Source organism: Balaenoptera borealis (assembly GCF_965194805.1).
Source record: "Balaenoptera borealis genome assembly, chromosome: 2".
NCBI classification, from domain to species: Eukaryota; Metazoa; Chordata; class Mammalia; order Artiodactyla; family Balaenopteridae; genus Balaenoptera; species Balaenoptera borealis.
In genome coordinates this window covers 173,602,644-173,616,241 of record NC_138867.1, presented here as the reverse complement: position 1 = coordinate 173,616,241, position 13,598 = coordinate 173,602,644, and the positions used below count along the sequence as shown (strand labels likewise).

The 13,598-nt window shown below is 46.4% G+C and overlaps 1 pseudogene across 1 annotated transcript; it reads right to left on the bottom strand.

Moving 5' to 3' along the window:
* Nucleotides 1-5,962: 5,962 nt before the first annotated feature.
* On the bottom strand, nucleotides 5,963-12,865 carry LOC309623339 (SHC SH2 domain-binding protein 1-like; annotated as a pseudogene). Its single transcript, XR_014249954.1, has 3 exons — nucleotides 10,157-12,865; nucleotides 7,194-9,887; nucleotides 5,963-6,884 (listed from the first exon to the last, which is right to left on the bottom strand). The product of XR_014249954.1 is annotated as an SHC SH2 domain-binding protein 1-like (transcript).
* Nucleotides 12,866-13,598: the final 733 nt, after the last annotated feature.

The window sequence follows — 13,598 nt, the reverse complement described above, 5'->3', positions numbered from 1 at the left end:
AAGACCACCCTCACTTCTCACACCAACTGCAAGTTTAGGAGTCCTAAGACCACCCTCAGGTTCAATAATTTTCTAGAAGGATTCACAGAACTCACTGAAAATTGTTATACTCACAGTTACAGTTTATGACAGTGAAAGGATATATGTTAAAAACAGCCAAGAGAAAAGTCTAGGAGAAATCCAGGCATGGGTTTCCAGAAGTGCCCCCCTCCCCCCACAGTGCAGTCAGGAAAGAGTTATTTTCCTGGCAATGATGTGTGACAACCCACATGGTGTACTGCCAAGCAAGGAGGCTCATCCAAGACTCAGTGTGCAGAGTTTTTATTGAGGGGTCCAAGGTCAACTGTCCATGTGGTTGACCTTTAGTCTCCAGACCACCTGGAGGTCAGGCTGAGACCATATGGCCTGAGGCCCCCATCATAAATTAGACTATTTGGTGTGGCCCAAGGTTCCAGGTAAACAAAGACACTCTTCTTAGGCAGGACATCCCAGAAGTTTAGAAGGCACCTCCAAAGAGTCAACGGCAAAGGCCAGACTCTCTTTGAATCAGGTTCAATTCTTTACTACACACAAGATAACACCCAGTGGAGGGAGCAGATGGCAGGGGGGCCTCCTGATGTGGTGTCCTGAGAAGAGTACATCACTGATTCTGTGGTTCTGCCAAGAATGTAGGGCCTGACCCTGGACATAAGGATATACTGATAGCTCCAGATTGAGGGTCATCTACAGAATGAAAAGTCTGTATTCTTTTTTCCCAACAGTTTTATTGAGATATAATTCACACACCATACGATTTGACCATTTAAAGGGTCCAATGCAAGGGTGTTTTTAGTATATACACATGTATGTGCGACCATAATCACAATCAATTACAGAACATTTTCGATTGGCTCAACACTGTAAATCAACTATACTTCAATTAAGAAAATAAAATTTTTAAAAAGTATTGTAAAAAAAAATGATTGGCACAGCAATGTAAATCAACTATATTTCAATTAAAAAAAAAGAAAAGTAGGGGGCTTCCCTGGTGGTCCTGTGGTTAAGAATCCACCTTCCAATGCAGGAGACACGGGTTCGATCCCTGGTCAGGGAACTAAGATCACACGTGCTGCGGGGCAACTAAGCCGGCGTGCTCTAGAGCCCATGCATCACAACTAGAGAGAAGCCCACGTGCCACAACAAAGATCCCACCTGCCACAACTAAGACCCAACACAGCCAAATAAAAAATTAAATACTTTTTTAAAAAAAAGTATTGTAGAACATTTTCATCACTTCAAAAAGCAACCTCATACTCTTTAGCTATCATAACAGCCCTCCACCCTCCCACCAGCCCTAAGCAACCACTCATCTGTCTTCCATCTCTATTAAATCTCTATTTAAAACTATCAGAGCCATGAAGGCCAGGGAAAGATTGAGAAATGTTCTAGGCTAAAGGGGCAGTTGGAGTCCAAATGGAGTCTGGAGACTGCCCGGTGGTGCCGCCCTAGTGGTGGTGTTGGATTCATGCAGTGGCAAGCAGGTTTTGTAGGAGAGTGTCCTTGTTTGGGGGATAGCGTCAGGGTGATAGGGCAGCATGTCTGCCAATTGTTCTGGGATGATTCAGAAAGAAAAATCGCTACGATGAGTGGAGATGTAGAGAACAAGGAGCAGGGGGCAAACATGATAAAATTCCACCTTCGGGGAATCCAAGTGAAAGGGGGTTCTTTGGATGGTTCTTGCCATGTTTCTGCAAGTCTGAAATTATTTCAGAAGAAATTATGAAAATGATTTAAATTTTTATTTAATTATTTTGTTATTGAAATTTTTAAAAATAATTTAAATTTTTATTTTTCTTTATTAAAAAGTATTTTTTAATTTAATAACATTTGTCAGATCTATTAATATTACTTTTTCTCTCTAATTTTTCACATATATTTGCAATCATTGCAATGTAATCACTACTGTATTGCATTTTTTTTTTAATTAATAGATTTTTTTTTTGAGCAGCTTTGAGTTTACAGAAAAGTAAACTGTAAAGTATAGAGTTCCCCTTGCAACAGTTTCCCCTATTATTAACATTTTGCACTGGGATGGTGTATTTGTTACAATCGATGAATGAATATTGATACATTACAACTAACTTAAGGCCACAGTTTACATTAGGGTGTTGTACATTCCATGGGTTTTCACAAACGCAAGACGTCATATATCCACAATTACATGATTCTACAGAATAGCATATTCTTTTAAAATTATTCTAAAAGAGAGAGAGGGGGAGAGAGGGAAGAAGAAAAGGAAGAAAGAAAGTCAAAGTCACTCTCCTGGTCTTTGTCCCTCTCGCCTGTGCTGGAGCCATCACCCTCTCCTGCCCACCGTCAAAGATCAGCTCAACAGCAGTGGAGTGGGGAAAGAGGTGTTCGGACCTGGTCCACTGCCCATCAGTCGTGTTACATTCCAGAATCCAACCTGAGCCAGGAGCCCCTGCCCCCACCCCCATCCTGAGCCATCAGTCCCCAGAGACCCCTCAGCCCCAGGACCCCACTTGGCAGATTCACTGTCCTTCTGTTTTATTTTAGATAGGACACTAAAAGCACACGCAACAAAGGAAAAATAGATTAATTGGACTCTATCGAAATGTAAAACGTTTGTGCATCAAAAGACTATCAAGAAAGTGAAAAGACAATGCACAAAATGGGACAAAATATTTGCAGACCATATAGCCAATAAGGGATTAATATCCAGAATATATGAAGAACTCTTATAACTCAACAACAACAACAAAAAAGGACAAACAACCTAATTTAAAAATGGGCAGGGCTTCCCTGGTGGCGCAGTGGTTGAGAGTCTGCCTGCTAGTGCAGGGGACACGGGTTCGAGCCCTGGTCTGGGAAGATCCCACATGCCGCGGAGCAACTAGGCCCATGAGCCACAACTGCTGAGCCTGCGCGTCTGGAGCCTGTGCTCCGCAACAAGAGAGGCCGCGACAGTGAGAGGCCCATGCACCGCGATGAAGAGTGGCCCCCGCTTGCCGCAACTAGAGAAAGCCCTCGCACAGAAACGAAGACCCAACACAGCCAAAAATAAATAAATAGATTAAAAATAACAACAACAACAAAAAAAGATAAAGGACTTAAAAAGTAATTATTATAAAAATAAATAAATAAATAAATAAAAATGGGCAAAGGACTTGAATAGACATTTCACCAAAGATGATACACAAATGGCCAATAAGAACGTGAGAAGTTGCTCAAAATCCCTAGTCATCAGGGAAATGAAAAGCAGAACCACAAGGAGATACCACCTCCCACCCATCAGGATGGCTACTATCAAAACAACAGAAACTAACAAGTGTCCATGAGGATGTGGGGAAATTGGAACCCTCGTGCACTGCTGGTAGGAATTTAAAATCGTGTGGTAGCTATGGAAAACAGTCTGCCAATTCCTCAGTAAGATAAATATGGAATTAGCGTATGATCCAGCAATTCTACTCATAGGTATATACCTGAGAGATTTGAAAACAGGGACTCAAACAGGTACTTGTACACGCACATCCACAGCACTAGTCACAACGGCCAAAAGGTGGAAACAGCCCAAATGTCCATCAGTGGATGAAAGGGTAAACAAAATGTGGTCCATTCATACAATGGAGTATTACTCAGCCATAAAAAGGAATGAAGCACTGACACAGGCTACTATATGGATGAAATCTAAAAACATCATGCTGAAAGAAAGAAGCCAGACACAAATGGACAGATAGTGTATGATTCCTTTTATGTGAAATATCCAGAACAGACAAATCCACAGAGACAGAAAGCAGATTAGTGGTTGGGGTGGGGGGGGGGGCAGGGGGCGTGTTTCAGCAGGGGATGGGGAGTGACTACTCATGGGGATGGGGTCTCTTTTTGGGGTGATGGAAATGTTCTAAAATGGACTGTGGTGGTAGTTGCCCAGCTCTGGGGATATACTAAAAACCATTAAATTGGACCCTTTAAAATGGGTGAATTGTATCTCACTAAACCTGTGAGATAGAAGAAAGAAGAAGAAAGAAGATTCAAGAGAAAGAAGCCCCACGCATGGCTCTTTGGCGGGAGCACGGCTGGCAGGGAGGGTCTGGCACTGCTGGCCACAGCCAGGCCCTACGTGCCTCTTGGGCAGCAACCTGCAGCCCAAGAGGGAGCTGGTTAATTTGCTTTGGAAATTTGGATCTAGAAGTCCATCCTGGCTCCGGGTCCCTGTGCTGAGAACGGCTTCCCTGCCTCGGGCCTCCGCCCCTGCCCCTGGGATGCCAAGGTTTTTCTCCGTGGTGCTGTTGCAGGAGTAACAACTTCTGCTTGGCTCAGGGGGAAAATATGCTGAGATTCAGCATCATAGGAACCTGGACAGGCCACAGGGGACGGTTCTGGTCTGTGCCGAGCAGGAGAGCTGGCTCCAGGCCAGCACGGCTCTGCAGACACAGGGGACCGCTCAGAAGTGGAAACCCCAGGGCAGGAGCTGGGATTTCCTCTCTACCTCTGGTCATGCATGGGGCAGGGGGTGCGGGACCTCCACTCACAGAGCCTGGTCACCTTTTCCTACCGGCACTGCAGAGCAGCCGAGGGGGTGGTGAGGGGGTGGGGGGCAGGCGGGCGCACATTGACCTCTGCAACAGGGACAGATGTGGGGAGGTCATATTGGAAATTTGACTACTGGCTGCTTTCAGGATTCAAAGGAAGTAACTGCTAATGGGGATGGGGTTTCTTTGGGGGGTGAAAAAAATGTTCTAGAACTAGACAGAGGTGAGAGTTGCACAACATCTTGAATATACTAAATGCCACTGAGTTGTGCCCTTTAAAATGGTTACTCTTCTGGTATGTGAATCTCACCTCCATAAAAGAAAAAGAAAAGAGAAGAAAAGTAAAGGAAAAATCCATCTTGCTGCTGAGGAACCCAGGGTGGCCAGGGTTTCAGAGGAACCTGATGAAAGAAATTTTCACCTATTGAAATATAGGGAAGTCATTCTGGCTTATACAAGAGTTAACTTGAATTTTATGCTAACTAAAATAGGCTGTTTGCGGCCTGTCATACATATGTTGTACATCTGCTTTAATTATTTAAGAAAAGGGGACGTTGACCAGAAGTAAAGAGTGTCCACGTTAAAAATAAAGATTAAATGCCCCTCTTCCTGGGATGCCAATGCTGGTCTCCCTTTGATGATAAGACTCCCTTCCCAGGTGCAAGGCCATGCTAACTCGCTGGGTACGTGCTGGTCTGTTCTTTTTTTTGAACCACTGAAGAGATGTAACCCTGACTTGTTTAATGTTCTTTGTTCTGACAAGATAGAAAACTGTGCTGAAAACGCCACTGCTCCGGACCAGCTTCTCAGAGTAAGCTGGGGAGATGGCTTCCGGGCTAGTCCTTAGTTTGGCTCAAATAAAACTCTTTTCTATTCTTGTTATAGATTGTTTATTGATAACAGACCCCTGTATAGGGCAGCCATCCAGTGGAGCAAGTGAATTTTGGAGCCAGATGTAAGTTCAAATTCTGACTCTTGCATTTACCAGCTGTGTGACTTGTAAGAAGTCAAGCCTTCTAATTGCCTCGGCTGTCAAGCGGAGACCACAACACTTCCTTGCAGACCAGTTTGGGGATTAAAACTCAATTTGGAGGGACTTCCCCGGTGGCACAGTGGTTAAGAATCCGCCTGCCAATGCAGGAGACACAGGTTCGATCCCTGGTCCGGGAGGATCCCACATGCCGCGGAGCACCTAAGCCTGTGCGCCACAACTACTGAGCCTGCACTCTAGGGCCCGCGAGCCACAACTACTGAGCCCGCATGCCACAGCTACTGAAGCCCGTGCACCTAGAGCCCATGCTCCGCAACAAGAGAAGCCACCACAATGAGAAGCCCGCGTACCACGATGAAGAGTAGCCCCCGCTCGCCACAACTAGAGAAAGCCCACGTGCAGCAACGAAGCCAAAAATTAATTAATTAATTAATTAAAAAAAATTTTTTTAAACTCAATTTGGAGATTCAACTCACTGGGACAGTGCCTGGCATATAAAAAGCACTTGATAGAAAGGAATCATGTCCATGCAATGGAACACAATCCATGAAGCAATGAAAAGGAAAGAAATACTGACACGTGCAACGATATGGACAGATCTCAAAATAATGTGCTAATTGAGAGAAGACAAAGAGTACTTACTGTACAGTTCCACTTATAGAAAATTCTAGAAAGTGCATACTAATCTAGAGTGACCCGAAGTGGATGCTTGAGAAAGAAGGGGAGGGGCAGGTGGGAGGGATTAGGAAGTGTCCTGTTATTGTCTTGTTATTGCCTTGTTATGTAACAAGGAATCTATACCTGGTCTTCATCCCCAGCTCCCGGCACAGAGCTCCTAAAACCCCTGTCATCTCCTAAGTGATAAGAGCAACAGGAGTATCTTTGGTTAAAATATTTGGTTTCTGTCCCCAGTTTCTGAAATAGGAGTGTCTTTTGTTGTTCATAACAAGCCACTTTCAACCACACCTGAGCTTCTGGTACTAAGGTGACTTCCAGAAAGCACCTAAAGATGAGGGCTGGTTGCCTGGGGAACTAACCACACAATTAGAGGGTTGGACCTTTCAGTTCTACCCCCTGACCTCCGGGGAGAGCAGAGGGGCTGGAGGTTGATACTGAATCACTAATAACCAACGATTTAATCAGTCGTGCCTATGTCGTGAAGCCTCCATAGAAACCCAAAAGGGTGGGGTCAGAGAGCTTCTGAGTTGGTGAACACGTGGAGGTGCTGGGAGGGTGACCTTGTCCAGAGAGGGCACGGAAGTTCCGTGCTCCTTCCCACGTACCTTGCCCTGTGCATCTCCTCCATCTGGCTGTTCCTGAGTCGTATCCTTTATTTAAAAAAACAAAAAACTGGGGCTTCCCTGGTGGCTCAGTGGTTGAGAGTCTGCCTGCCAATGCAGGGGACACGGGTTCGAGCCCTGGTCTGGGAAGATCCCACATGCCGCGGAGCAACTAGGCCCGTGAGCCACAACTACTGAGCCTGCGCGTCTGGAGCCTGTGCTCCGCAACGGGAGAGGCCGCCATAGTGAGAGGCCCGCGCACCGTGATGAAGAGTGGCCCCTGCTTGCCGCAGCTAGAGAAAGCCCTCGCACAGAAACGAAGACCCAACACAGCCAAAAATAAATAAATAAATTAATTAAAAAAAAACAAAAACAAAAAAAACAAACAACAACAAAAAAGTAATTGTTAAGTGTTTTCCTGAGTTCTGTGAGCCTTTCTAGCAAATTGTTGAACCCAAGAAGGGGGTCTTTGGAACCCATGATGTATAACTGGTCTTTCAGAAATCCTGGAGGCCTAGTCTTGTGACTGGCACTGGAAATGGGGCCAGTCTTGTGGGACTGAGCACTTCACCTGAGCGCTCCACGTATGGGGTTTGCGCTAACTCCAGGGGGGCTAGTGTCAGAATTCCTTGGTGTGGAAAACCCACACGTCTGGTGTCAGAAGTGCTGCGGGTAGAAGACAGCAAACAGTTTTCTTTTAGGTCCTGAGGGACTTTTGGGGGGGTGACGGTTGTGTCCACTCTCTCGATTGCGGTGGTGGTTTCACGGGCGGATACATGTGTCAAAACTTAGCCAGCTGAATACATATGTGCAGTTTATTGTATGTCGGCTATACCTCAATCAATCTGTTTATAAAAAACATACTTTTCTGATGTTTAGAGTGCACATAATTTTATTTGTTGCTGTTTCATTTTTTGTTTGGGTTTTTGTTTAATTTTTAATATTTTAATAAATGTTTTTGATTTCATCATTATAATTTTAATCAGTAGGAATTTTAATGTCACATATACTTTTTAAAAATATAAAGACTTTTAAAAGCTGTATTTTACAATATGATATCAAGAACACAGAGCTGATACAGGTTGTATAGGTAATCATTTTGACTATGTAAGAAATCTGATCAGAATACTGTTATGGTGAAAGAAAAGCACCTTCTTTTTAATCATTCATATTCAGCAATAGTGAAAATGCTCTATGTATGCACTGGCTCTGAATAACACGATTCATTTCTGTTTCAAACTTGCTATGCTATTACTGTTTTGATGATTACATAGTTCAACATAAAAAGGCATTCCCACTCAGATTCTCAATAATAAGCCTGATAAGGCAGATAACCTCCCAATCATAAAAGCTTTTAAGACAAGTATTATGCAAATAAAGCATGGATATCAGACTCATTATAATTGGGATTAAAAAGACAACTATAAGAATACTGCACATTGAGGCCTATTGCGTTTTTGTGCACTCACCTTGCATTCCCTGCCTTTCTTCCTCCTCTTTGAAGTGCTAAAGTGTATTTATACTCGAAAGTTACTAATAGACTTAATAGGAGAACTATGTGTTTGAAAAAGCAAGACTTTCTAGATAAGAAATCTCCAAGTATTTTCTATTTTATATTTTTATGACCTTCTTTATAAAGTGTTTTATGTGCAACACCTGCAGACAGAAATAAATCTACATTTCACTCAATCCCAATCGAATATATCAGATACAAAATATAGACATGAAACAAAGTATGATAGCAGCAGTGATTCTTGGGGACAGCATGTGCAAAATCCAATCTTTTGCTATCTATTTACATCACAGCGGTCAGAACAGAAACGTGCCGAAACTCCCTTTCCCATTCCACTTGAACTGGTTCCCCACAATTGAAACAAACATCTCCTGTGACATTAAGTTGTCATCAGCTTTCGTGATCCCCAGTTCACTCAACCTTTTCTTCTTCATCTGGCCTTTTTTGTGCGGAGGCAGCAAATAGTTCATTTACAATTTCGCAATTGCTTTCAACTTGCTCAGAAAGGTCAGCTCTCACATAAAGCTCCATTTTACCAGTTGCACATTGAATCAGCTCTTCTAGATCCACTCTTTCAGCTACATCTGTCTCTCCACTTGTCTGAACTTTAAGTGCTTTATTTTCTTCAGTTTCGTCTTGGGCATTTTCTTGCAGGTCAGAGAAAATTGTAGGTTTCACCAAGACAACGCCATAACCTTCGTTATTATGTATGACATTATTCACCACGGATATTTTGGGAATGTCATAATGTTCATCTAAGAAGTCCTTAATGAGGATCCCTTCTTCGCAGCGATCCCTTCCTTGCAGTGATGGATCCGATTGTCACTCAGGGTGCACTTACTCCCGCGATATATTTCTATACCTGCACCCTTGGCACCATATAAATCTGAGCTCTTCATTAAAAATTCTGCTGATGTTCGTACTGTGACTCCTGTAGTTTCACACTGTAGTTTTCCAATGTAGTCTTGCCACGGTGAATAATTAAGATTCCTTCCACGGCATCATGCTAAACAAATTTTATGCTTGAGGTTTTAATATCCGCACCCGTACAATCCACAAAAGTGTCTCCTTTGCCTCCCTTTTCTATCACAATATCATCTGGTGGACCATACCCTTTCAAATCAATGGAGTCAGTAGTGGAGAATGTACCATGTACCACGTAATGGCCAGGACAAACAACAACAGTGTTGCCCTCATAGCAGGCATTTACAGCAGACAATGGATCACTATGGAATTGAATTTCTATTTCTTCCTTACAAGGCTCTGGACAAAGCTTATCCCTGAGCAGGGACTACAGCAGACCAGTCGTCATGGTGGAGGAGACCACATGGGTGACCTTCTGGCCATTTGGACGGATGCCCTTTGCTTGTATATTAGAATTCTTCTGATAACCAAACACATATCTCAACAAAGGATTCTCAATGAGTTTTAGCTTTCGCTTCAACTGTTCGATCTCTGAATACAATTTTAACCCTTCCAGCATGGAGACGTTTTCCTGCTCAGAATCAGAGTTACAATTTGACAAACAACTTCTCAGATTTAAAAATTTCCTGTAACTCTCCTCACATTGAGTCAACAGATTTTTTTTTTTTTTTTTGGCTGTGTTGGGTCTTCGTTTCTGTGCGAGGGCTTTCTCTAGTTGCGGCAAGCGGGGGCCACTCTTCATCGCGGTGCGCGGGCCTCTCATTATCACGGCCTCTCTTGTTGCGGAACACAGGCTCCAGACGCGCAGGCTCAGTAGTTGTGGCTCACGGGCCTAGTTGCTACGCAGCATGTGGGATCTTCCCAGACCAGGGCTCGAACCCGTGTCCCCTGCATTAGCAGGCAGATTCTCAACCACTGCGCCACCAGGGAAGCCCGAGTCAACAGATTTTGATAGTCAACAATAAGTCCTGAAGGAACTTGGTCTTCAAGAATGTCATAATGCAATCTCAGTCGAGGTTCAACACATCTAACAAAATAATCATACTCCTCCTCTTCTTCTTCAGCCCAACTCCTCCAAATGTTCTGATAAGAAAACCTGACATGCACAATTGCAAGTGCTGTCTGGTCAAATACTCCAGAATCATCAAACACCACCCACAGCTCCTGCAACCAGTGTTCCTTCAGATCAAGGAGCTCTTTCACACACTCCAAAGTATAAGTGCTCACTTGAGATTCACAGAGGTACGGGTCCGGGTCAGCAAGCCTCACCACTGCCTTCAAGGCTGCAAAGTCCACATGTGTGACTGCAACCAGCACCGCGAACACATTAGTGTGCCAGGCTGCCCGCCATTCAGATGATTCAAGGACCTGCTCTAAGAACTCAGCTGTGAATTCTTTTACCTCAGAGGCCTTGCAGTCAGCTAAAATGTAATCTTGATAAGCGCTGAATCACTCATAGAACAAAAGTTGACTTTCTGGCACGAAAAGTCATTTCTTCAGTGGTTCTGGTTTATCATGATTGCTACAATCACTGCAGGAATCTTCATCTTCGAACAAACCTTTCTCGAGGGGCCCCGGCTCCTCTTCCGCAGCTCAGCCGGTGCGCTCGGGGTCCGGCGCCATAGCCTCCGACCCCAGCCCACCACCTGCCAGCAACCCGTCATCCATTTCAAGTTTCCGCGGGTGGCCGCCCAGCCCAGAAATGCGATGACGCAGCTGCTTCTCTAATAAATTTTTAAAGGTCACACTCTGTTTACACTTATTACAAAATACTGGCCATATTCCCCTACATTTTTTTTTTTAAAATGGAGACGCAGGAGAATGGGACACAGGACCAAGGCTTTCAAGGAGGGGGAGACATCTGAGAACTCTGCCGAGTGGGACAAATGGGTCTGAAACATTCTCTTGGACTCTGCCCTGCCTGGGTCTGGGAGAAGCCAGCAGTCCCCAGATGCCCCTCTGAGCACAGCGATGTCACATAGTGCCCTGTCGACAGCAAGGAGTTCGTGCCTGCTCCAAGGAGCATGGGGAAGTGGGGAGGGTTGAGTCTGGCTGCTGTGGACCATCTTGGAATGGGGGTACCCAGAGATCAAGCCAGGCTCCTCTCTTGGCCCCATGGGGCCCATCCCATCTCCTCGGGGCTGGGAGTGCACACAAGCCCGGTGAGGGCAGTGATGGGCAGGCGGTCCCTGGGCCAGCCATGTCCAGCCCGTCAGTTCTCAGGTCAGATACGGGCCCCGGGGCAGTGTCAGCGTGGCCCTGAAGGCCTGCAGGTGCCTTGCCTGCACTTCTAAGCGCATGCACCGGCCTTGCTATTCCACACTTGACAGCAGAAACGTCTGATAGGATGTCCCCAGAATCACTTCCCTGAAACCCCAGTTTGCCGGGTTTTCTCCTTCAGGGCAAAAGACACACCCTCCGTGATCATCAGACCCCAGACCGCTGGTCAGCTTGTCTCCCTTGGGGCCCCCAAACAGCCACGTCGTCGCTGGGACAGACCCCAGGCATCCCCAGCAGGCCACCCTTGGGGGACCACTCAGTGATGCACCCTCTGCACCCCTGCGGCTCCTTCTCAGCTTTCAGGTCCTGTCCGGTGCTTCATCATCGTGAAGCCCCCCCTGGGGTGCTCCCTCAGCTGGGTGACTGTGCCTCAAAGTGAGTCCCCCTAACATGTGCTGTCTGCACGCGCCCACTTGACCTGGGGGCTGTCTCTACCCGCCCACCTGACCTGAGGGCTGTCTACACCCATCTACATCACCCAGGGCCGTAAACCTTCAGGGAGAGTGCCATCTGAGGCCCTTCTTACCAGCACCAGAGCCCTCAGCACGGCTCAGAGTCAGACACCTCCAGGCACCGGTGTCTGGGGGGTCGGCACCTTTGTCTGTCCCTTGGGCTTCAACCTGGCCTCGATCATTCATTCTTGGAGTCTCCCGAGAGGTGAGAGAGCAGGAACATGCCTCAGATGGCATGCCAGTTCTGAGATCTGATGGAGGAGAAAACCGAGGGCCAGACAATTCAGTCCCACATGGGCGTCCTGGCTGTTTCTACCTTCTGGGCAAACAGGCTGGAAATTAAAGTGCCACAGTGAATGCTCTGGCTCTGCCAGCCAGGCTGTTTCTGTCCTGGGGAAGATGCCAGCTCAGTGCCAGGAATGTTCTGGACACGCCCTGGGCCAGGAGAGAACTAAAGAGTCACTAGGCCACCAGCAGCTCCAAGCACCCTCTGCTCTGTGGGTGGGCTCACCTGGCTCTGCAGGAGATGGGGTCTATAGCGGGCAGGGCCTGAGATGGCCACTGGGCCAACAGTACCCCTGACCCACTCGCAGGGGGACAGGGACAGGCCCCCCCGGATGAGGTAGGTAGGTGTAGACAGCTCCCAGGTGATGTGGGCAAGTGTAGACAGGCCCCCAGGTGAGGTGGGCAGGGGTAGATAATCCCCCAGGTGTGGTGGGCAGGTGTAGATAGCTCCCAGGTGAGGTGACCACTTCTTCCCCTTCTCCCCTTCCCTCACCGAGTACTATGGAAACCGCCCACAAGGCCAGTGAACCACATGCTCAAAGACGGACCAGGCTGGCCCAGCCCTCAGCAACTCACAATATTCAGGAAGATCAGTTCTAACAGGTGAGTTCCAGAACCTCTGAGAGCAGGGCTCACATCCCAGGGCATCAGTGGGGACTGAAACCCGGGATATAAAGCCAGCCCCAAGCCCATGGTCCATAGAGGACAACTCTTCCCACAGCACAGGTGGGTGGCCTCCCAGGTGTGACACAGGGACCAGGCAGCCCGGGAGCAAGACAGACCAGATCCCAAGGCAGCTGCTTTGCAGGAGGAGACAGTTCACGGCTCCTTTTTGCAAACCGTCCGAGGCGCCCTCATCATCCTGGCTCCCCAAGCCCATGCCCTCCCCCCTCCACCGGCACTCGGCCTCCCGCTGCCCTGTGAGCCAGAAAGGCTCATGCCCACCTCCCCCAGCTCATCCCTCCTCACCTTCCACATCTCCTATGGGCTTCAGCTCTGGGGACAAGCCTCACCCCTCTTCTACCTCTATATGGAGATATAGTTCACTTCCTAGAAAGTTCACCCAACTGGATAGATACATGTAAAGAATAAAATGAGAACACTAACACCACACACAAAAATAAACTCAAAATGGATTAAAGACCTAAATATAAGACCGGATACTATAAAACTCCTAGAGGAAAACATAGGCAGAACACTCTTTGACATAAATGGCAGCAATATGTCTTTGGATCTTTCTCCTAGAGTAATGGAAATAAAAATAAGCAAATGGGACCTAATTAAACTTAAAAGATTTGCACGGCAAAGGAAACTATAAACAAGACCAAAAAAAAAAAAACA